We start from the raw sequence: 25,755 nt of genomic DNA on the forward strand, positions 1-25,755 counted from the left end.
AGATATTTGCCATAGATATATTATACTAAAGTAGGATAATATATCTATGATATTTGCTTATCCAAATTGTTGAATGTCAAACCATGATAGGCAAAAATTGTTTAAGATTGATTATTTAGTACTAAAGTATTTAAAACTATTAAACAAACCAGAAACTCATTCAACAGAGCACAATTAAATTACAGTTAACATCAAAGTCTCGCTTTGAGTGAGACGAATGTCTAAACATTCTATATTCGGGCGAAATATCATTTCAGACCGTGACACACTGGCGTTAAGGATAACGGACTTGTGACCGAGCCAACTCACTAAAGTAAGGAAATGATTGTAGACCCAAATTTTGAACTAAAGTACAACAATTTAACCGTTGTTGATGGCTTTTGGCGACACCGCAGGTCGAGATTCTGGTTTAAATTGGTTTTAACTGATTTTTAAAAGGTATACGTAATTAGTGGCAAAATTAAGAGTAGATACTGATTTGTACTGTCGTAGTTATTGTAGGATCAAAAGACATAATACAGACGTAATTATTTTATGTTATTACAAATCTTATAACAATTTTATTTAAATCTACGAAATATAAAAAAGGAAAACTTTAACAAAAATACGTAATGCCTTAATACGAGTATATAAAACGAATTTTGTATTTTTTTGTAATGTCTGATTTTTAGATTCCATTTTACAATATACGATTGAGTATAAATAACATACTTTTAATCAATTTACTCACGAAAGAACTGTAATATTGTTTACATAATTTTAAAGACCAAACATTCTAGTAGAAAGACAGTTACTCAGTATTCCCAAAGGATGTATGTCACTTGAGCATTTATACCATAATTAGCCGTGTATGTAACAATAGATTGTGCTAGCGTTTCATTACAATGTGCAGAACCGTCGACGTTTTGGGGTTCCTTTGACGTTACATTCTATCGTCGTCATCAATCCATTATTGTCCCACTGTTGGGCAGAGGTCTCCTCTCAGAATGAGAAGGATTAGGCCATAGTCCACCGCGCTAGCCAAGTGCGTATTGGGAGACTTCACATACCTTTGAGATTTTTTTTACAAATCTCTCAGGTATGCAGATTTCCTCATTTTTTTTCCTTCATCGTTTTAAGCATGTGATAGTTAATTTCTAATACGCATATAATTTGAAAAATCAGAGGTGGCGTGGCGTGCCCAGGATTTGAACTTCGGACCCGTCGTTCGAGAGGCCGAGTTTCAAAACCTATAATTGCTTTTTAATATGAAGCTATTCTATATAGACAAGCTTTGAAGCTTATTAAATGTCAAAGATGCAATATATCTGGCTATTGTTTCATATCTATTGTAATATCACAAGGATAGAATATAGAGAATTTCGTTTATGGAGTGCGTATAGGTGTTGCTTTTAGCTTGTAATCAATTTGATCAAAGTCTTCTCTTCTTTTGGAAAACCACATATAGGCTTCTTAATCCTAATTAAGTAGCATACTAAACACCTATGTTAAAAAGTTCCACCACTCATGGCTATGTCCAACCTACTCCAGATAATATAGGGATTTTACCTGAGGTCAAACACTGATTCTTTGCCATAATCTTAAAAATGCAATACATGTACTAACGAATCCAATGACATCTCATGTGTTAATATACCTTAATACCTTCGGTCTGCTCGGCGTGCCAAAGGTTAAAAGTTCAGTATAGGCAGTTTATGGAAATCCTCACTTACAGCAATAATGTCGCATCATAGTCCACTAGTTTTCACTACGTAGAAGATAATTTCCAATAAAAAACCAAAATAATTAAGTGTGGTGCCGAAAAAAACGTTCTCGAATTCAGCAATAAAACGGAACCAACGATGCAAAAATTCGTGCCTTACTTATTCAATAAACGTTTTCTACTCCACTCAAAAACCACCCGTATGCTCTTAAGCTTGATACCAAAATCGCGAAGCAGTTGGCCATAGTACACAAATGGTCATCGCTACCATTTTGCCAGATATAAATCCTACTTCTACGTAATAAGATTCAAAATGGTTGCCAGAGCTAGAACACAGATGGCAGCACAAGCGACGCAGAACTAATTGTCCATTGTTAGTGTTTATGAGTACATGTAATCTTTGTCCTTTTGTGTCGTGTATGGAAAATGACCTGGTCATCTGTCTTGCGCCAATGTTCTAGTTTTTAAGCCAAAAGGTTCGAAAATGTCTGGCGCAGCGCCAAGCAAATATATTTGAAGGTGGTAATCTTCATGGTTCAACTACAGGCCCACTGCTACACCTATTTCTGCCGTATAACAGCGTGTACTGTCGTGGTATTGCCGAGTAAGGCAGAGTTTTGTAAGCGCACAGTCCACCTGAAGATAAGTGGCTACTGCCGCCGATGAACGTCTATAATAAACCCCAGATAAGATTAGGTTCTTATCTGAGGCCGGCCACAGATGCGCCACTACCTGTTAGGACAAAGTTACACTCAAACCAGAACACAGCAATACTTAAAACTACTGTTATTAGGCAGAAATAGGTGCGGCGTGGTGTCTCTGGAGTGAAACCTTTGGAGCGTGGTGACCTGGTAGAATGTAAAGATTCTGTGGTCATTGAGTGATCTTCCTCACGTGATGTCTATCAGATTCTTTCTTTACTTATTAGTAAGACAACATTAATGAAATTGATAGAACTATTTCCTATTATTCAAAATAATAAGTTTCGCGGTGACTGAACCATAAAAACTTATACCACTCCAAAAGCACATTTCTTTATCTAGATCCCCATAACAATAATAATATACCAAGGATATATTATACTTACAGACAATATAATTCGCCTTCAATATTTTCCGAGCTATAAAATTTTTGTGCGTAATTCCAGTTCAATACATAAGCCACGCCTCATTTAATCTGTCAGAAGAAAATCGCTGCAAAATATCATAACGTGTGCAAAACTACGTAATTAAATATATTTTGGGTGTGTAATATATGTAATAAATATGCTTGTAAAGAATTTCAATATTTTTTAAGTAAGTGGGTGGTGTGGCGTCGGAAATAAATATGGTATAGTCCGCGCTAAACTGCTAGTCCGCTCTATATAATATATAGAAATGAGTCGCGTCGACATAGCAAATTGTATGACTACACCTGCTCGCAACAACTTCAGAGCGGACCAACAGTTTGGCACAGATTATACGTGTTTAAGCGACTTCTGGTAGGTTTCTTGTTCTGTTTGGAGATATTTGTAGATGTGGAGGAACAGTATAGGTATAAAAGCTAGAACTAAGTTGTGTCAGGAGACTGACGGGCTCGTTTGTCAGAGCTCATCAGTCCTATGGCTAGGGACGGTTTAAGCCATTGATATGAGTTAGGAATAACTTTTTTCACAATGTTTTAGAGGCAGATTATAGAGTTTATATAGCTCAAACTGCTCTATAATCCTTTATAGAGCAGTTTTAGAGGCCTCGAGCACATTGTTTCTCAAAGCATACTGCTCCAATGTATATCAATTGTAGGACTAGACGATCGGATAATTGTAAGAATCTTATGTAACTCGTTTTAGATATATTCGAAGTGCCAATAAGGTATCCGACAACGTATAATTACCGCTATCATAAGAACTTGATTGAACTACCTAAAGCACATGTTTAGCCACTAATCCACCTACCCATTTGCTTCACCCACTAAACTCCAGTCTGCGCCTGACGTAGCTTAAATTTTGTAGATCGGTTTACATAAATCGCGAGGCTATGCTATGCTTAGTCGTTTAGTGGCGTCCTATGTCACGGAAAGAAGTATAGGTACACAAAATCCCTGAAGAAATTAATCAAGGTTGTAGTTTGACTCCGGTACCACCACCACCACCACATATATTTCTGCTTTGAAAAGTGTGGTAAGGGACATAGATATACTCATCCGAGGCGTTCCAACTTAAACCTTAGGTAATAATCTAATCTTATCAGGGATTGAATACAGATTTATTAAAGGTGGTAGAACCCTTCGTGGTTCGACTCTGGCGGCACCACCGCCACACCTATTTCTGCCTCGTAACACAGCGCTTAACGCTGCTGTGTTCTGGTTTGAAGCGTTCCAGCTTAGTCCTCAGGGCTAGCGGCGCATCTGTGGTCCACCTCAGGAAGATATATCTAATCATATCTGGGATCGATTACAGATATCCATGGGCGGCAGTAGCCACTTACTATGTGGGCTGCATGCGCGTTAGCTACTTCTGAAAAGAAGAGAAAAAGAAATTTTCCTACTGTATTAAATTATTAGATACATTTCGCTCAAACGATCACAGTTTATTTATAAACATCGGCCCACCACACTGTTGGTGACAAACAATTTATCGCATTTACCAACATTTGAACCACGCGTTTCAGTTTAGAAAGAATAAACATTAAACGAAAACATTGGTGGGATTTAAATAAATTGTTACACGATTTCGTGGGCGTCGACCGTTAGATAGAGAAAATACGTATAATATGAGCAGTGATAAGTGATTGAAACTCGGCCTCTCAATTAGGATCCGCTGTTCAAACTTCAGACACGTAATATGACTTTTTACAATTATTTTTTTTTTCTTAAACATTTCACTGGTCTGATTTATGGACAAATTACATACCGATCAAAAGTATGAAGCCTATAGAGTATGCAAATGTTAGAATGACTTGTATAAGCGGGTGTCATAGATTAGTAGCGGGTATAGTATAGTACAAGTAAACAAGTCAGCCTACCCAAGGATTGTGACAGGAAAAAATAGTCAATCTAACGTTTGCATATTATAAGTCTTCATACTTTGATTAGTTTGTATTTTTTCTATTAACAAAAGAAGGTGAAATGTTTAAGAAAAAAAAACTATTCTGTACTGAATTTTTCAACCCATTTTCAATATACTTCTATCATATTTAATTTCATATAAAAAACGTTTCATCCATTAAGCTGCTTGGTGAAGGTCGTCTTATATCGGGATCTTCTACTATAAGGAATTAATAACAGTGAAGGAAAAAATGATAACGCAAATTACAAAATTATTTAAGAAATGTAATATAGCTCGACTTGGCGGAGGCACTACCGTGCCTCCAGATTTTTTTTAATATTCTTCTAAAAGTTGTATGATTATGTACCAATTTGCACTTGGCCTGGCTTGTGTAAAAAACATAAATATGATTTTCGCAAAGGCTTGCACTGAAAGGAAAATAATTCACGTCTTGATTAGTTGGACCGAAAGTAGCAAAAGACAGGGGGAAACAGTTGGATTCAAGGGCAGAGAGTCGGTTGGAGTGACGCCAATTGGAAGAGGCCTATGTCCACTAATGGACTTTAAAATGCTAAATAAATCCCCGAAAACTATTTCTTAAAAGTAGATATTTGACTGTTTTGGCTACCGAAAGTGCTAATATAAATTTAACGTTTTAGAATTTAGATTTTCTAATGGAACGGCGCCGTCTAAATGTATATGAAATAAACATTAGAAATAAACACACACTGTATTTATATAAATAGTAGCATAACACAACCATCATACTTATTTTATAAGGAATGTTATAGTTGTGGTAGGCAAGAGACCAAGAGGAGATACAAAGCGTTAGATCGCAGTCCTTAGGAATAGGAATTTCAGGGTTTTGAGGTAGGAATCCGATCCTGTCTGGGATTGATATCGAGTGACTAGTAACCACTCCACTTAGACTCAATGCTCAATGATTACTTCTATCTTGAAAGAAAACATATTATCATAGGTCGATATATTTTTGACCAGGAGTCTAATTGATTACTACGTAAAAATAGTGTAATGAGATAACGTGCGTGTGTGGGATTTTGTGGGTGTTACAGTACGTCATATAAAAATCACCAATCTACTTCGATACTTTGATTATACAAATATGTAGAAGGAGACCTCTATAGCGTTACATCAAAAGATCTCGTTGTATACCTACGTTTGTTATGTTTATATTTATATCATCGTAAAATCATTTAGCTCAACTGAAGGCCGATCTGCAGATAATTCCAAATTAATACTTTTTTATAACAGTATCTAACGAGCTTGGCATCCAAATGTTGGTAGCTGGTTACTGCTGCCCGCGGACATCTCGGATGAGATTTCTGAGATTCCTACCTGATGTTGGCCACAGATGCGTTGCTACATCTGAGGACTAAGTTAGAACGCCTTGGATAAGTATGTCTTCCTAACCACACTCTTTAAAGCGACACACAGCAGCGCTTAACGCTGCTGTTATTAAGCAGAAATAGTTGTGGCGGTGGTGCCTCCGAAAACCAACCACAAAGGGTTCTACCATCTTCAGACTAAAATTAAAAAGAAATCAATTTGTATACTTATCTAAACTTTTACGTTTTAACGTCAATCAAGTAAAATTTACGACCCGCGTGGCGAAGCGGTCACCATACCGGTCTGACGCGCAGAGGGTTCGATCCCCGGCCAGACAGATTTCTAAATGATGAATTTAGATTTCTGTTTCTGGGTCTGGGTATTTGTGCATTTGTCTCTGTGTGTGTTCATAGCACCCACGGTACTAGTGTGGCTTTGAGTGTCGAAATTTTTTTTTTTAAATAACGCCGAATCTGCGTTTAAAATTAGTGACAAAACATGACGCGGTGTCTGTACGTTTTCTTCATTCAATATTTAATATTAATATCACGAACTATTCATTACGAGTGAAATGGACGAACGGCGTGGGCGGACGCCATATTTTTAGTGTCATTTGTATGAAATTTATAGTAGGATGAACATAGAAATTATATACTCCTAAATCATGCTAGCGACATTTTTTGAATTAGTAAATGAAAAAAGTATAGTTGTTGGGACTCTCCACGTATTATATGCCGAATGACTGCCGAACGCCTCGCGACAATGGCAACCTAATTTGTATAAGACACATGTCCTAAGAAATGCCGCCGACACGCCGAAGGTTCAAGGTTCGACTCCCGGCCAAACAAAAATCTAAATCATGATCATCATCATCATCAACCCATTACTGTCCCACTGCTGGACACGGGTCTACTCTCAGAATGAGAAGGATTAGGCCATAGTCCACCGCGTTGACCAAGTTCGTATTGATAGATTTCACATACCTTTGAGATATTTTTTTTATAAATCTCTCAGGTATGCAGGTTTCCTCACGATGTTTTCGTTCACCGTTTATGCAAGTGATAATTAATTTGTAATACTAACATAATTTTTGAAAATCAGAGGCGCGTGCCTGAGATTTGAACCTTAGACCCCTCGATCGAGAGGCCACGTTTCTTAACCACTAGGCTATCACTGCTGTTTATAATTAAATATTGAATTAAAATTTGTGTTCTGGGTCCGACTATTCGTGTATTCGTCTTTGTGCATGTCCTTGTAATCCTAACAAAAATAATAACAGGCGTTAGATACCGAGAGTTTCGAGTTCGCGTCCTATTCCAGCAAATATTTTAAATGACCAATAATCCACATCAGTTTTCTCTTTTCTAATATTCGTCTTTGTGTATGTATACTATTGTAGTGTGCGTTGTTTATTTATATAATGTATCTAGATCTTTGCTATAAGTATAATATAGACAGATTAAATATCTAGGGAGAAGCTTACTTTAAAGATAAACTAAGTAAATAGGTTACAAAGTACGTATAATAATATCACGAGAGCTTTTGAGTTAGTAATGGCTTTGTAAATATCATTTTGTAATAATGGCCCTAAGAGAGAAGTCGTTGAGGCTTTTAAAATAGTACGAGATTTAGTTTTTCTTTTAGATAAAGGAGAGACTAAATAAGGGGATTGTGACAAGGGGCTAGTAGTCTGTCTAATGGTAGAAGATTATGGACATCTGTGAGGGATCCAAAGGGAAAATGCGTCATTTCAACTAAAAACTATGTAAGAATGAAAAGTAAAATATGTATATGAGGATAAGGTAATTAAAAAATCAAAAACCCGACTGCACCAAAAAGGCTGAAATAGAATTTCCAAAAGCAGTGAAATAGGCATTTCATTATTTTTATCCAGAAAACCAAATACAAAGTTTCAAAGTAGGTGTCTGCTTCAAAAACAAAAAAAATTCAAACAATATTATCCTATTTTATCCTCGTAGTGCTCATTTACGCTATGTAAAAAACCTATGTGTAGAATTCCAGCACGCTTAAGTTCAGCGGTTTCCCTTTGCGTTGATCTTTGGCACAGCAACTCACTCATTTAGTCAGACAGTCATCCCGATGTGTATATACGAATGTATATGTACTAGCTGACCCGGCAAACGTTGTGGTGCCATATAAATAAAAAAATGTTAAGGGTGAACATTTGAACAACTCTTATCACTTAGGGGTAAAAAAATAGATAGTGGCCGATTCTCAGACATACTGAATATGTATATAAAATTTGGTGAAAATCGGTGAAGCCGTTTCGGAGGAGTACGGTAACTAACACGAGGATTTATGTATAAGATAAATTATGTAATGTATGTGTAATCTCCTCTTAAATTTCTTTATTTTGAGACCCCTCGCGATAGGTTTGGTTAACTTTTTTAAAACGTGTTACTATTTCGCGAAAAAATCCACCATTTACGGTCTATAAATTATATAACTTCAGTAAATCAAAGTTTCGGTTATTATTTTACCTCGTTAGAGGATGAATTTAATTATTTTTATCCAACAAGCCTGATACAAAATTTTCATAGTGTTTGCTTCAAAATTTAGGATTGTTCAAATGAACTTTTAACCCTTTTTTTACCCTCTACGGGGTTGATTTTTCGGAGGGAGGTAAATTAGTGCGTACTTGTTCCTATTCAGAAAGCCAAATACAAAATTTTATAGTAGTTGCTTCAAAATTAAAGGATTTCAAAAAAACTGTTTTCCCCTATTTTACCCTCTTAAGGGTAGAATTTCCAAAAGGCCTTTCTTAGTACTTATTAACGCTATATAGAGAACCTATGTGCAAAATTACAGGACTGTAAGGTCCTTGGTTTAGGCTGTACGTTGATTTCTAAAAAATTAAAAAGTAATTTAGTTAGTCAGTCAGTCAGTCACCTTGCTGTTTTATATATATACAAATATGTTTTTATAATCTCCGTTTAATTTCCTTTCATTTGATACCCTACTCGATAGGTTCGGTTAACTTTTTTTTTTAAATGTGTTACTATTTCGCGCCAAAAATCCGCCATTTTGTTTTTCTTTTTCTAACACCTATCTAAGGACACTCGGGTCATTGAGACAAATATAATGACACCTTAACTGTTGAAATTCATCCAGCCGTTTGTTAGATCGGATCAAATAAAGAAAGACAAACATACAAGATACGCGCGAAAAACATAACCCTTCCTTGGCAGTCGGGTAAAAATACATAAGTTAAATAGCTAATACTTCTAGATAGTAAACAATTTTAATTCATTTTACTAACCTTGAATAACACTCATTAATTAACATAAAAATGAAGTCCCATATGACATCTTCATTCTTTACTCTCCTGAATATTACAGAAAACTAAAAAATGTTGACATAATGACATTATTTCCACAATTTTTCACTCTGTTTTGAACAAAAACGGAAAAATGTTTCTTTAGTAATCATAGTGAAGGAATTGCGCGGAGTATAAACAACAAAAAAACTGAAAGTTGAAAATCTAGTTCCTAATAACCAGGAAACTCTAACATCCTTGCCAGTTGATCTTGATAATGCATGTACTCCAAACACTCATATGAATGTAAGCAACAAATTGTATTTATACACGACACGCGACACTGGGTTCGTTATGTCGCTCTGGACACGATCCAAAGATGTAAATAGATTAGATACTCAATAGCATGAAAAAATAACCAATACTCATGATGAATGACGTGTTTCTGTTTGTTTCTTATATTTATTCCATTTTTCTATATGATGATATGTATATTTGTATTAATAAGTTATCTTATTTTGAAAGAAACGAAAAAGATCAAGTGCTTGAAATTCTTCAGGTTATCTCGTGATCATGAAAACATGAAGAATTTCGTCTGAAATGTTCATACTTGCACTTTAGGAGGAGATCTAATATTTATAATATTTGAATGTATACTGATGATAATGAAGCTATAGGAGGGAGAATTATCTTGAATATGTTACAAATATTCAGTGTTTGTAACATATTCAACATTCTGAAAATTCTGGAGTATTTATTTAGGGCAGCGTAAATGTATTCAGATGTAATTAATCGGAATTAGAGTATTGCGACGACAAACGATATAATTATCGTTCCTGAAGAAATAAAGACTAATTTCATTGACGTTTACTACAGAGATTTATGAGAGAGAGAAATGATATACAAGTGTTTGATCATACTTCTCAAACCTTTTTTTCTTTTAGACACTGATTGATGAAAATAAACATGAATATTTTTCAACATTTCACTAGATTTTGTCTGCCACTAACAATCAAAACCTTTTCATAACAACGTACATAAATATCCATAATTTGAAAGAAATGTACAATAAACTAAAAGTAATAATAATAGAGATCTTACTGCGGCAATAGTAATGTAAATTATTAGAGGAACATAAATGACATGCAAAGGTGCTACTAATTTACCAGGTAAACACCTTTTGAGTAAGCAAAGCAAACATAGGCTAACCGCAATAATCTGAGGTGAGACTAGACACAAGCCGCAAAGCACATAGATTTAAACTCAGAGTAAGCGATTACGGTTGAGAATTGTATCCAGGATAACAGGCTGTTAGCGAGTCGCCGAGCAAATCTAATTGTACCTTGTTTCCAAATAAATAACAGAACTGGTACTAATTTACTTAAATAGCCGTAGCTTTGGGATAAATTTAGTTACGGGATATTACTATTTCGAGAACATTGAACGGGAAAAGAGATTAAAGACAATTGTTAATAGAGGAAATTGTTGTAAGCAATATTGAATTTTCTGTTAAATATTTGATTTCATATAGCAACTCTAGTGGTCACGTTACTAAACTTTATTATAAGGCTTTATTATAAGCACTATAATTATAAGCACTGGTTAATTACAAGACATTAAAAAAATCGGATTCTTTAATTTTCTTAGTAAATTAATGGTATGAATGTCCAACAATAAACTTTATAAGACTCGTGATTAATAAGTATGCATACGGGTATTATAAAAATAGTATTCCTTGTAAAGGACAAAACAAATAGTATTGTATAATAACTAAATGCAGTAGTAGTACGTCAATTCGAAGACGTAAATGCCGATGACGGATCTATTCTAATTATATTCCTATTTAAATACATTGTTGATGATAATGAGTTGGCAATTGACAAGCTCATTCACATGATCAATGACCAAAAGAATGGAGACGGTTCATATGTCAGTATGACAGCTGTCAGTTTTTATGTTGATGACAAGCGTGCAAAGAGCGTCAAAATGGTGGTAGTTTCAAAGTAAATTCGTATACATTTTCTGTCTGAAACGTCGGAAATACGTCGTTTGTTTTATCGTGTCTCGGTCTTTTTATATTTCAGTTGATATTAATGTATCGATGATGTTTATCTGAACATTAAATACAAAGGATTCTAACTATAAACTAATCACAGAATTTATACTTTACATCAGGTTATAGTTTGATTAATATCGACACTAGATCATTAAAAACAGTTTATTGAGACTTATGGATGTTATGTCTGCTAGCAAAATAATTTTAACTTTTTGATGTGAAACATCTATAGCCGCACGTAAAAAAGATTTCTGGCGTGGCGACGCTTACCTTTAACTACATAGACAAATGTTCTATAAGGGACAGAGCTATTAGAACAATGTGATAAAAAAAGACAACTAGTGTTTGACCTTGCGTTTCAAGTGTACGCAAACGTAAATATTGACCATGTAATATAGTGACCAATGATTACTTCAGTCACAACGGGACATCGATTTTTTTATGTCAAATACTTTTTACTTGAAAAAATATAGTTAAAAATAATAAAAACACGCTTTTATGATAAAATTAACTAAAAAGTAGAAAATAATTTTCAATCTAGGAATCATTTAAGGAACAGTTAATAGTATAATTGTACAAAAAATGTGGGGCGCTTTATGAAAACTGATAAATGGAGCACCCCATGTTTTTTTTTCACAATTATAATATTTACTGTTACATAATTGACAATGGCAACGGTTCATTTCGGAGACGGCACGAAGCATCGAAAAAAGGGACTGTCCCGTTAAAAACGGGACGTATGGTGGCTTTCCCATTGATCCGCATGCTTGTCACAGACAATGAAATAATGGAACAGAAGGTAAAAAATGTCCAAAACTGTCGATAATAGTTTTAGTATATCGTTTACGTAGAAATGTTATAGTACAGTTTAACTAAATAAATTATTATTATATAAATATATAATTTGAAAGAATGTATCTATACAGATGTATCGACTGGTTTAAAATATACGGTTTAAAAATTGTTTATATTTATTATCATAGATTAGTAAATATTACTCACTCCTAACAAGAAAATGTACCCAGTTTTGAGAATTGAAATAGTTGCGTAAAAAAGTTTTGCCACGTCTCCGTGCTAAAATATCCCTAAAATATTTGAAATAATTATTTATTTATTATTTAAATTACGCAGTATTAGTTATTTATTTGTAAATTTTCTCTAAAAATGTTTTTATTTGTCAAGAATTCAAAAAAAGAACTTACTAATAACCCGTTTGTGGCTTCATTTAATTTCAAGGCGGCGAAGTATCTTTACTAATTTATGTTTATTATTTTCAGTTTTATTTTACACACGACCATTAATTGCAAAGTTGTGTACATTTTATAAATGTACTAGTAGCCAATTCTCAGACTTACTGAATATGCATATAAATTTTGATGAAAATCAGTAAAGCCGTTTCGCAGGAGTACAGTAACTAACATCGTGACATGCGAATTTTATATATAAGATTCTAATCTTACCGTGGTCTTTTTGAGGATTAATTTCTGGCTATACAAAGATTGTTTATTAAATTATGTTTAGGTTAATTTATTCAATTAAAGAAATTTTAAAATACCGTATACTATCCTATACAAATTTTATGGTAATTTTTTATTATTTACCACAGGTATCGAAGAAAATTTAGAGATTAGGATACTGAATTTCCCATATATCGATTTTATTTTATTAAAATAAACTATAGAAAGTTATGTTTTGACTAAAAACACACTAAGTAATATAAAAATTAAGCAGTGGGATCTTAAACTATAACATATGACATATGAACATCGTGAGCTTCAATAAAATGTCACTTCTGTTCTGTTGATCTATGACCATGCATTTTGCGTCTTTATCACTTTCATTGACAAAAACATACTTTGTCTCTTTCTGGTTACTCACGTAATCATGGCGGATCGAACACGAAAAATAAACAAGATTTAATAATTTCTCTTCATTTACGTGTGATAGGTGATTCCATGAAGCTTGTTTCTTTTTCGAGCATAATTTTTGCATTTACGCATTGCACAAGAAGGCATTTTGAGGCTTAAAATTCATAATAATGACGTTTAAGGTGTTCAGTGACATTCGTGTGTATTACTACGCCGCGCGAGAGCGACTGGAGTCGTTTTAACTCGTTTTACACCACTTGACGTATTTTGTATGTTTCAAGTTTTGTCAGCTTGCGGCGTATATTCAGGTTATAGATAAATGCTTGAAAACAAATTATTTTTCTGATAATAAAATGTCTGACCGTGATAATTTAGAGAGTGAAAGTGATCAGCCTCCTGCAAAGAAAGCAAAATCACACTATGACACACCATCAAGTCATCAGTAAGTTAATTAAATTTTTATAATTAAAGTATGCATTTATCTGTGCATTAAGCACGCGTATATTTGGTGTCTTTTGAGCGCCAGCAAATGTAAAATCTACTATCTTGATAGATTAAAATTCACATAAATTTCATTGCATAGGTACAATGTTTTTAAATTATTAATTAATTTTAATTTCATTCTTATTGAAATTAATGCATTAAAACAATTGATCAGAGAATAAATTTATTAAGACTGACAGAATTGTATTTCAAAATCAGCTGATGGCGTGCAGCGCACGAAAGTTTTTTCTTATTTGTTATAAATATGAACCATAGATAATATGAACATTAAAAAATTAATTATTTTTTCTAATCATAGTGGCATTTATTGTGAAACATTCATTATTGATACTTATAATTTACGATTTTAGTAATATATTGAAATAACTAGCTATAATTCCTATCACAATATGTTGTTTTCTGCATATTACTTTTACAAAATAATGTCGATGTTTCACATCTGCCAGGCGTCCCGTGACGGCTCACATTTTTTTTTAGAAATACCTACATTTTGGTACAACTTTAAAAAGGTCGTCGTTTTAATTATAGTAACGTGTCTTTTGGGTATTAAAATCAAAACCTAAATATGTTTAAATGTAAAGCACTGTACCCGTGATATGAATAACAAAGTTAATAATATCTACGAATTTAATATGATTTCTAGCTAAACCATTACCTGAATCATAATTCACATCTAAATATTCATCTGTTTAGACGATTTCCAAATACACTTCGGAAATTGTATAATCCTTACTCTTGAATGAGGTTAGATCACGCCAAATGAATACTTCTGATACCCTGTTGACGTCATGTAAAGGTGCAATCACACCACATCGATTCATTTCTTGGCATCGGTGTGGTGACTGAAAAAATGCATGATGGAACTTAGCCAATAAGAGAAATTAAATTTAAATAAAGAGGGATATTTCACTGATGCTTATACACTTGTTTGTTCACATCGTTACGTTTAAATATCAATATTTCAAAAAATAAGGTCATCCAAAGCTGCTTTGTAATCATTTCCAACAACAAAACATTAACACAAAAATATAGTATAAGTTGTACAGTTTCGCAAATTTTCAACATTTTCAACATATTTAGTAACGGACGGGTCCCTGATGGATCTAGATTTAAATTTTCATTAATATAATAGCTACCAACACTGAGATTAGGGAATAAGGTACGAAAATGAACAAAAACGTAGGGAGATGTTATAATTTTGTACTAGCTATTCCGACACGAGTAAACTTTCTAGGGAAAATGTTAAAAAATGGGTGCTTAGTAAATCTGTGTAAAAAATGTATACACGAAGTTTGTTGAATTAATTATATAATTTTACGAATTTTCACACGTAAACCTCCGGTATAATTTTTTCTCGTAGATAAATAAAAAAAAACTTTTAGTACAAACTTCGTGAAGTATCCAATGTTTTCAAAATTTCATTTAAGTACGAAGCAACTCTACAATGTCTAAACTTCAGATAATTTATACGAGAGTTTCAACTTGCCGATCTATCTAGGACCTAAATTGATTAATTTGTTCACTGTTTACAGTACCCGTTTACCCACTTGTTATACTGACAATGGATAGAAGATATTCATCCAACGTGAAACCTGGTTAAGTGAGACATCAAGGGACCTGCAATGTCGTTTCACTTATAGAGGTATTCCACTTACCCAGTGTCTCAGATATACAGGTATAAATAAATATCTGTCTCATTTACAGAGGGTTCCATGGTAATGATAACGATTGTAGCTTTCGTTTTGACATTTTTCAAATAAACATCTGTATGATAGTAAAGCGAAACTAAAACTGAAGGTAATTGAAGCTCAAAATTTATACTTACGTACTTGGAATTACGTGTGGAATTTGTGGGTAGAATAAGAATGAGTAAACAAACAATGTTATCTCAGTTACAGAGGTTTATGCATATAAAATTTACTCGCTGTCTCAGTTAAAGAGGTAACTATGATGATAAATCAAAAGAACAAATCCCAGATATAGAGGTTTACCTCGTCCCACTAACAGAGGTAATTCAGTGCCAAAGTGTTGGGACCTCAGCATGAGTTCCAGTTATGGAGGTTTCTCACTTATCCAGGTCCCACTTAACCAAGTTTCACTGTATTTTGAAGAAATGAAGGATAGAAAATTAAAATAGGTACTATTACTGAAAATATTGTGTATGAACCATGTGGATTATGTAGACCGCAATATATATATTTTTGATTTTGGATGAATGGATTTAAAATAATGTGTTGATTAAAGTATGACGTCCAATTGTGAAATAATAAATAAAAATAATATGTATTATGAATGAGGAAGTGTTTATGTTTTTGTGATACTGATGATACTGAAATTTCTATTTTTGTAACCTGTTAATAATATTGAAATCATAAGGTAACTTCCACGTATCCTCCTAATTATAATTTATCTAAGAATAATAAGTAGTTATGATTTTATTAGTCTTTTAAAGTTATCTATTAATAGTAATACATATATATTCAAGGTCTACAATATCTAAAATATTTACTCGCTCCTCTTTCTCAGGTTGTGGTGAAATAACTTCCACAACTACATCAAGGCACATGCTATTTTAGAGTTGTATAAATTATATCACTATTGCACGTTACAACATTAATTGTATTCTGTTACGAGTTTCTGACAGTCCTTTTCTCTACATTGCTCTATCCCTATCTGAATAAAAAATGGTGCCACATGGTTAAGAAATGAAAATTTCTAAGTATCTTAAAGATTAGCATGGTAATCCAAGTAAGACAAATTAACTAAGTCATTAGATATGATAGCTTCATATAGTGAGAGAAGACTCAAAGATAAATACAGATATCTTTGCCAAAAGGTAAGTAATTAGCGATCTGAAACATCCATCTAAAACTGGTAGATGAGTTACTTCGAGTTTACATATTGTAAATATTTCCATGTGTCAAGACTACATTCCAAAATATTGTTTGAGTTTCACTAAGCTCAATAATTATTAAAGACATCAGAGAATTCAAGGAATGCCTTAATATTTTATAAGTCATTCATAACCTCATCTAAATGTTCTCTTCCTCATTTAATTTGATCTTGCCTTGCAAATTCTAAATTCAGAATACAACGCTCAATTGAATTCAAAGGTCAAAGACCCTATTATTTGTTAGCGTAATTACACCATTTAATGTACACCTTAAGGTCAGTGTGACCTAACTACATAGTATTAAATCGGGAAGTAAAGACATCAGATGTTCGGAATTGCGCGAATTGCATTTAAACTCTGTTGTATACAGTATGTGTTGGAAGTGTTACTGACATGTATTATTACATCTCTTTCATGAAAATATAAGAAACGTAACATACAAAACAATTTACATAAAGAAATATAAATATACGAGTATCATTATATTGTACTAACATAAAGCACAGGTGTATTGTTCGAAGAATTCTAATGATGCCAATGATGGTTATAAGGACGGTAATAAATCAAGAAAAACAGAGTGTGAAATTCATGATGACAGAAATAGAATAATAATAATATCCAGTCCAGGTGGAAGTGACGAACCGATAATGACAGATTTATGAAAGCCAAAGCTATAACAGTCCAGTGACCTGAAACTATAGGCATAATAAAACTTTAATACAACTATAAACTTGAGCTCTAATTAGAGCCATAATTAGAACTCTAAAACTATCACCAAGAAAATTAGAGCTCTTAAACTATTACCAACTATCAATGCTGTTGATTATTTAACTAACCTCATTGTAATGACATTATATCTTAAATATAAAATTCTGGTGTCACAATGTTAGTTACCTTACTCCTCCGAAACGGCTTTACCGATTTTCACCAAATTTTATATGCGTATTCAGTAGGTCTGAGAATCGGCTACTATTTATTTTTCATACCCCTAAGTGATAAGGGTTGTTCACCCATAACATTTTTTTATTTTTAGGGCAACACAACGTTTGCCGGGTCAGCTAGTATTTTTATAACTATAATTAACTCATCTTTTTCTGCTTCTATTAAAAAAGCAATCTCTCGTAATTTTGTGAGAACTCAAAAAAAAGTTGGACGCTACTTCAGGAAGTAGTTTGCAAATGTCACTTCATTTTTCGCTATCCAATTCCAAGGCCAGATTGCATGTACCGGAAAAAAAAAACTATTAAAAATTTGTCTTTGAAACAAATCAACCCTGAAACCCGACCTTGGGTGTGAACTCCTCTATCGGCAACTGGTCTGTTCCCGAAATAGTTTGTCCCCACTTATAATGTAGACGTGGCCGACAGCCAAATAATAGTATTATCAGTTCACATCTAAACATATAGTAAAATTGCTGAAGCGCGTGTACTTTGAAATTTATTCCGCTGTATCTTGCCAGGTTTGCTAGAATTTGAATAAAATTACAATTCCAATTGCCGTCTTAGTGTTTGATTGGATTAATCTTACCAAATGTTTTTTATATGGACCATTTAAAAAATGTGTGCTAAAAGGCGACCTTGTGGTATCCCATTGTGTTCATATCTAGATATTATAGTTATATGAATGAATCTTCAAATGTTTTGTATTATCAGTCAATACCCTAATGGATTTGTGATCTGCTAAATGTTCTGGGACAAGCATTGGATTTATCTCTTCTCTGAATATCGAATATAGGATAGGTTAGTATCAAATCTATTTTAATACAATGTTATTCACCAACATTAATATTTTACCATGTTACTTTGTTTCAACGATCCCATTATAATAGAAAAAGAACAGAACTCGGGGATAAGGGGATTAAGGGGGGGATAAAGAGACTAGTGAAACATGAATACACCGAATTTTCTATTCTAATATTATCTAAAATTTAAGATCTGTAGAAAGAAAGATAGCTACTAGAGAACGTAATATTATTTTAATCGAAGTTATAGAGAAGAAAATTAATGTATATTTTTGTTTGGATCAAAAAAGGCGAAGTTATGTTTAGGCAAATTAATGAACATAATGATACATATATCTCTCGAACACCACACTTGTGTGACACGTACTAAAAACCCGGATACTCAGTAAGGACGGAATGATAAATTTCGATTTCCTTTTATGTGGCTGAGTATTTGTGTACACGTGTTCCGAAATTATTTATTATCAGTACAAAAAATAAGCGAAAGACGCTTTACTTCTAACTGAAGACTGTTCAAATCTCCGAACATTTTCACCTTCTGTCAATCTATCGAGTCCAATCAAAACCAACAAAGAACTCTGGTCACTCGATAGCAAATCTTGAGATTCAAAGGTCAAGCCGTTCTAATTTTCTTTACTAGTTGCTAGACCTTGGTAGATTGAAGGGCTCTTCACAATTAATTAAAACGACACTGGGGATGGCTGTAAACGGCATAGGGCTCACGTCTTTAGGCAATCAATCTAAATTGTTTGGGCATTGTTGGGTTTCTATTATTGTGGGCAATTCTTAAATTTTTCGTTGAATGGAAAATCTCTCACTAATTGGACACGAACTTAACCTTTAGTTTTTTATATATAATATAAAATGTTTAATAATTATTCCGTTAATGACAAAGTAGAGGAGTTTTAGAAGGCGGTAGAACCCCCTGTGGTTCGATTCCGGATGCACGGCACCACAGCTAGTTCTGTATGATAACAACAGTGTTAAGTGCTCCGTTTTAAAAAGTGTGGCAAGGGAGATAAAAACGAGATATTAAAGTTTGCCATTTCTCTTACATATACTCGTAAATAGTTCCAAATTTTACATACCACGATGTACCACTAACTAACTATATAACTGTATAAAATCCATTTTATATTAACATCACAGCTGATGTCATAGATTAGTTCATTTGAAATGCTAGCCACTTTTGTAAAATAAAACATGTACCGTCGAGGCGCCGGATCGCGGATCTAAATATGTCACCGTATGCGCTCATCGGCGAAGATATTTACGTATCTACGTGATATATTGGTGGTTGGAATTATTTTATACTATATACTAAATCATTATATATTCAATATACATTTAAAGAATAACTGCGTGATGCGACTGATGAGGAAATATTGCAGTCTATTTCTGACTTATAGTAGTGTTATGTGGTGTTTGAACAGCGTAGCAAAGTAGAAATTTTACGAGGTATTTATTTTATTAATTAATTAATTTAAGCCTGTTAATCCATTAATTTTGATGGTCGGTGGTGTCAATTTACCATCAGAAGGGCGTCTACTGATGGCAGTGAAAATGTTACTGTCAATTCTATGGATTAAATGATTTAATAACTGTCTTCGACATCCATACTATGTTTACTGACGCTCATGGCCCATCTATAACAAACTTTGTATATAACGTGAAGCTGTTTCGAGATGCCTTGCAACTCCCGAGGACTAGGATGATCGCCTCATATCTAAGTCAGCTGGCATCTCCACTCTACCACTGAAACTACAGCTGCTTTACTTTATAAAGAAAATTTAAACAGCTGCAAACTTCACACCTATTATTTTATTACAACCATATGGATGAAACATATCTCTTTTATCGCAATAGGATAAAATAAATCTGATATTTATTTTTATTATAAATATATTGTTAAATCAAACGATTATGAAACTTTAATCGCGTGTTTATTCCTATTAGTATGTGTATGTTTATTTATATTTTTTTTCTTAGAGAATTTATATATAGTTTTAGAAGGAATGAGTAAAACTTAAAACTAGATATTGTGAAATCATTTCAAGTGTTATAAATACATATACTTAACGCAGTGATAGCCTAGTGGTTACGAAACTCGGCCTGTCGATCGAGAGGTCCGAGGTTCAAATCCCAGGCACGCACCTCTGATTTTTCAAAGTTATGTGCGTACTACATAGATTAGTAAAGATAACTCACTCCTAACAAGAAAATGTACCCAGATTTGAGAATTGAAATAGTTGCGTAAAAAAGTTTTGCTACGTCTCCGTGCTAAAATGTCCTTAAAATATTTGAAATTATTATTTATTTATTACGTAAATTACGCAGTATTAGTTATTTATTCGTAAATTATCTCTAAAAACGTTTTTATTTGTCAAGAATTCAAAAAAAGAACTTACTAAAATAAGCCGTTTGTGACTTCATTCAATTTCAAGGCGGCGAAGTATCTTTACTAATCTATGGCGTACTATAAATTAATTACTGAAAGATTTATAAAAAAAAATCTTAAAGGTATGTGAAGTACTACCATACTTACGCACTTGGCCAGCTATGGTTAAGCCAGACTATGGCCTAATCGTTCTCATTATGAGATGAGACCCGTGCCTAGCAGAGGTACAGTAATGGGTTGTTGATGATGAAATACATATTTATCCGATTGTGGAGGGTAATGTTTTTTGAGCGTATGCATATATGTCTCTTCTTTGGTAACACACGGGGTGCCGTTGAATTCGTCTAAATTGTGGGTTTCTGTTCTTATAATAATTGCTGGGCAATATTTTTTTAATAGAGACAGATTTAAACATAATATTTTTATGTATAAGGCACGATCATCCCGGTTTTTTTAAGTATCTGCAGTATATCTGCAGATACTTAAAAAAACCGGGCATATTAGTTACGAGTGAAATAAATCTTTCCTGTTATGTGATTCAACGAATATGTTCGTACGTCGTCACTGGGTGTCGCAATACATTCAAATTTTTCAACTAAAATTTGTTACGAATGACAGACACTTTTAAAAATAGTTTCCATATTACAGTTATTCATGTACTCATTCACTAAAAAGTATGTCTGTATTTCCTTTAGAACGGCTAACTTACATGCCACGACCATCGTAGTCCTCAGAAGTACTAACGGATTTGTGATCAGCCTTTTTTATTATAATGTAGGAGTAGCAGACGAGGATGCCGTCTACCTGATGGCAAGTGACTACTGCGCCCATGGACGTCTGTAATCAACCCCATATAGCAACCACTTATAGCAAAATTGCAACGTTGTGTTTAAATTTTAAATTACTCCCTTTAAGATGTGTTATTTAAAACGTCGCTCGTATACAAGCAGTCAATCATCCAGCTTCCTTTGCATCCGGCAATGCTTACTTATGCTAACTTTGGCTTTTATAAAGCAATAAAAATTCAGCTATTTGGCTCGAAGAGATTATTACGAGAATCTTAATGTGAATGTTTTTGAAAACTCTTATATTAATGTGTACCTACGGTCCAATGAAATAGCTAGACCGACTTGTCCATCATTAGGACTTTGACCCCAGCCTACGCGAAATGACCAAATTGCGCTGCTCACTTTGACATTAAAGATTTATTTGACTGTTATGTTCCATTTGTGGATCCGGTGTGCTGTCTATACTTTTATCTGATCCCATTTCTAAAAAAAAAACAATAAAGACGTTATTTTTTCTGCCTAACAACAACAGTTTTAAGCGCCGCTGCGTTCTGGTTTGTACACCCTACAAAGTAAGGTAAGGGAGACATATGTTTTCGAAGCGTTCCAGCTTCGTCATCAGGAGTAGTGGCGCATCTGTGGCCGACCCCAGATAGGAATCTGTCTATCAAAGTAAAATCCGTACGGATTTTCATGGACTGCAGCAGTCTGCGTATTTCCGTCTTTCCTTTTATCCAAGTATTGTCGTTTTATTAACGATGCAAAAGTGACTTATTTAAATGCATTTCCACTGACTATAAGCCCTAACGAGCTTAAGTTCAATTATCTTCGAAATCCAATTTACTCTACTGGTAATATTTTGTACAAATATTTTGTTATTTTTGCAACTTGAAAAATACTTTTTATGTTCAACTGGGCTCAGGTCTCACAAACTTACTATAATATACTTTTAAATTTAAAAGTATTTAAATTTTTAAGTAGACACTCTAAATATTTTTAAAGATATTATACTCGTATATGGCGGTTAAAGACATATTGGACCTCATCAAAATTTAACTAAAAATGGAACCAAAATTTAAACAGAAATCATTTTAACTTTAACAAAGTGCTTTAGACTATAAATGTTAAATGAACTTTACTCCGCATACAGTGAGGTGATAAAACATCTTTAGATTAAACTCGAAACGCTATTTAAAATAGGTAAAAATCAACACAAAAACTAGCTGAAGCGAGCTCCCCACTTAACGTAATTGCAGTCCGAGATTGAGCTGTACAGCGCTACAATCAAGTAAAAGCTATAGTTATAGGTATGTATATAGTTTCTTCGCAATAGGAACTAGGTCGACTGTTCCCTCAAACAAGAGTCATCGCACTTTATGACTATGATTTTACCTTTGCTTTACTTTTGTTCACCTTTCTTTGACGATTTTTCATTTTTATCTTTTTGTCACAATATTGGTAAATGGGTATATAGTATATAGTGTTACTATTGTTCATAATCATCAGTACCAAATACAAATATATTAGAAATCCTAGCTAAAGTTTTATTTTAGTCTTTAACTTAACTTTGTTAAGCGCGAGTTTGTTTTTCAACTCCGGAGGCATCACCGCCACACCGACCTCTGTTTATTTCAGTAGCGTTACGCTGTTTGTCCACCGACCACCGATACCGAGCCGATACGGATACTTAATGACGGCGCCGAAATAGCGTACATACATTTAATATAGTAACTTGTCCACCGCACGTCCGTCACCCGAGCACGGTCATCACAGCCGCCGATATTTCGAGTAGATCGGCGTGACCGGTAGATCGGCACCGAGATTTTGACGGGCCGATGTGCCGGTAATATAAGACACGTTAGAACTTGTCCATACACTGCGGTCACACGCGTGGCAGCTGGAACGAAATAAACCGCCGATATCGGTCGCGGTGGACAAACTATCGCCGTCACGACATATAATATGAGTATTAAATAATTTAAAATCGGCCCCAAAATAATCTCGTATTCAGTATCGGCCCGGTGTCGGTGCTGTGGACAAATAGACTTAAGCTCTACTGTGTGCTGCTTTGAAGATTGTGGTAAGTGTGGTGGTATGAAGCGCGCGGTAATACATATCCGAGGCGTTCATAACCATTTACAAACAAGCTCGGGAAGGAGTCAAGCTTGAGTTGATTACACATGTCCATTAGCAGCAGTAGCCACTTACGAGTATCATCAGGTGGACTGTATGCTCATTTCCTACTTCTATAGTATAATAAACAGAAACAGACTTAAAATATGTATAGATAAACACATTAAACATAGTACTGCAAGTGCTACTTGAAGTGCAATTCATGCATATGCGAAGCTAGCATGTTGCAACGAGAACTAGGCCGACAAGCCACTCACAAGATACAACGCATTCGCTGACAATTATTGCACGCTTCATAACGTAGCTTTCTGTATTTCACTTTAATTATACAGTTGAAAGAATATTCACACATCCACCAAAATTAGGGAACTTATTCAGTTTTCGTCTCAGAAGAATCACAAAATATTTTTATAGAGGACTTGATTTAGACACTAAGCATATTATATCATAGCACTTTATTGTTAAACTTTGGGGTTTCTCCAAGGTTCATATCCCAAGCAGGCACCACCAAATTTTCAAGTATGCGTTTTACAAATTCATTATTATTTTACTACCATCATCATCATCACCCCATTACTGTCGCTGGGTACGGGTCTCCGCTCAGAATGAGAAGGATCAGGCCATAGTCCATTGTGCTGGCCAAGCGCGATTTGATGGGTAGACTTCACATAAACTGCAAACTATTTTTAAAGATTTCACAGGTATGCTGGTTACCTCACGATATTTTCCGTCACCGTTCAAGCAGGTGATAATTAAATTTTAATTAGCACATAACTTTAAAAATTTTGAGGTTCGTGCCTGAAGAAAACCAAAAAGAAAAAATACACGCCAGAGGAGAGTTCTTAGAAAAATCTCAAGGATGTTTTAATTTCACCAATTCATATTTTGTCAATGTGGACTCTGGCCTAAATTTTCAGGCGAATCTGTACCCAGGAGTGGAGCAGTAATGGATTGCCGATGATACGAGTACATATATACGTGCGGTTACATACTGTACTAAAACTAGGCCGACCGAGCCCCACAAGAGAAGTTCCGTGACAATTATATACACGTCATAACGTAATGTGTACTTCAGTTTCTATAAAACATCTTGTGATTTTCTCAGATTAAATGTTTTACATGCACACTTTGAAACCCAGGAAGAGTAAGAACATGTTTTTGGAAAAACATGAGATAACATGCAGTCCACCTGATGAAAAGTGGCTACAGCCACCCTTGGACATCTGTAATCAATCCCAGATAGGATTAGATATTCCTACCTGAGGTAGGCCACAGATGCGCCGCTACCCCTAAGGTATAAGCTGGAACGCATTGGAAAAGTCTGTTTGCCTTATCACACCCTTCAAACCGGAACACAGCAGCGCCTAACACTGCTGTTATTAGGCAGAAATAGGTGCGGCGGTGGTGCCAGCGGACTCCAACCACAAAGGGTTCTACCACCTTCATATTATTATTATTTCTATTGATATAATCACAGTCAAAAGTAAATGTCATTAAAATCTGATTTCTTTGTCCATTTGAAGGACAAAGTTCTATATTTTCGTATATACGTAAAGTTTTAGTCTTCTTAAAACTAAAGTAGGTCAATAGTTCTTAACTACTTTAATAAAAGCTTAATGATGTAAATTTTGCAGAATACGAATGGAGGCGGTCGCAGATTTCCCGAAGGGACCATTCCGTCGTTAGTAGATTGGACCATTGGGTTTTTAGTACGATAATTATTTTTCCACTGAAATATGGTCTAGAGCATATTTTTGAAAGGGTTAAAATTCCTGTGATTTATTAGTTGGTGACTCCCCTGCCACTTATATTTCTGTTATGTATTTAAGAGCTGTCAGGGGCATATTTATACTGATACAACATCTATCACGGTTTTATAAAAGGCAGGCATTTCAATTTAGTCTTCAGGATTAATAATAAACCCGTGGCTAATGTCAACCTAACACTATCATACTGTTAAGCACTGAGTGGAGCTTAAAATGAGAGGAATTTAGGCTGCGGTTCACCGCGGTGATGGCCCACC

General features: G+C 34.2%; 1 protein-coding gene across 2 annotated transcripts in view; it reads right to left on the reverse strand.

Moving 5' to 3' along the window:
• OAR2 (octopamine receptor) overlaps positions 1-25,755 on the reverse strand; it is a 164,749-nt gene that overhangs the window by 63,791 nt on the left and 75,203 nt on the right. The window lies entirely within an intron of this gene.

Source organism: Epargyreus clarus, unplaced genomic scaffold (genome assembly GCF_041222505.1).
Source record: "Epargyreus clarus isolate Ecla_fem2 unplaced genomic scaffold, WU_Ecla_fem_2.2 ptg000002l, whole genome shotgun sequence".
NCBI classification, from domain to species: domain Eukaryota; kingdom Metazoa; phylum Arthropoda; class Insecta; order Lepidoptera; family Hesperiidae; genus Epargyreus; species Epargyreus clarus.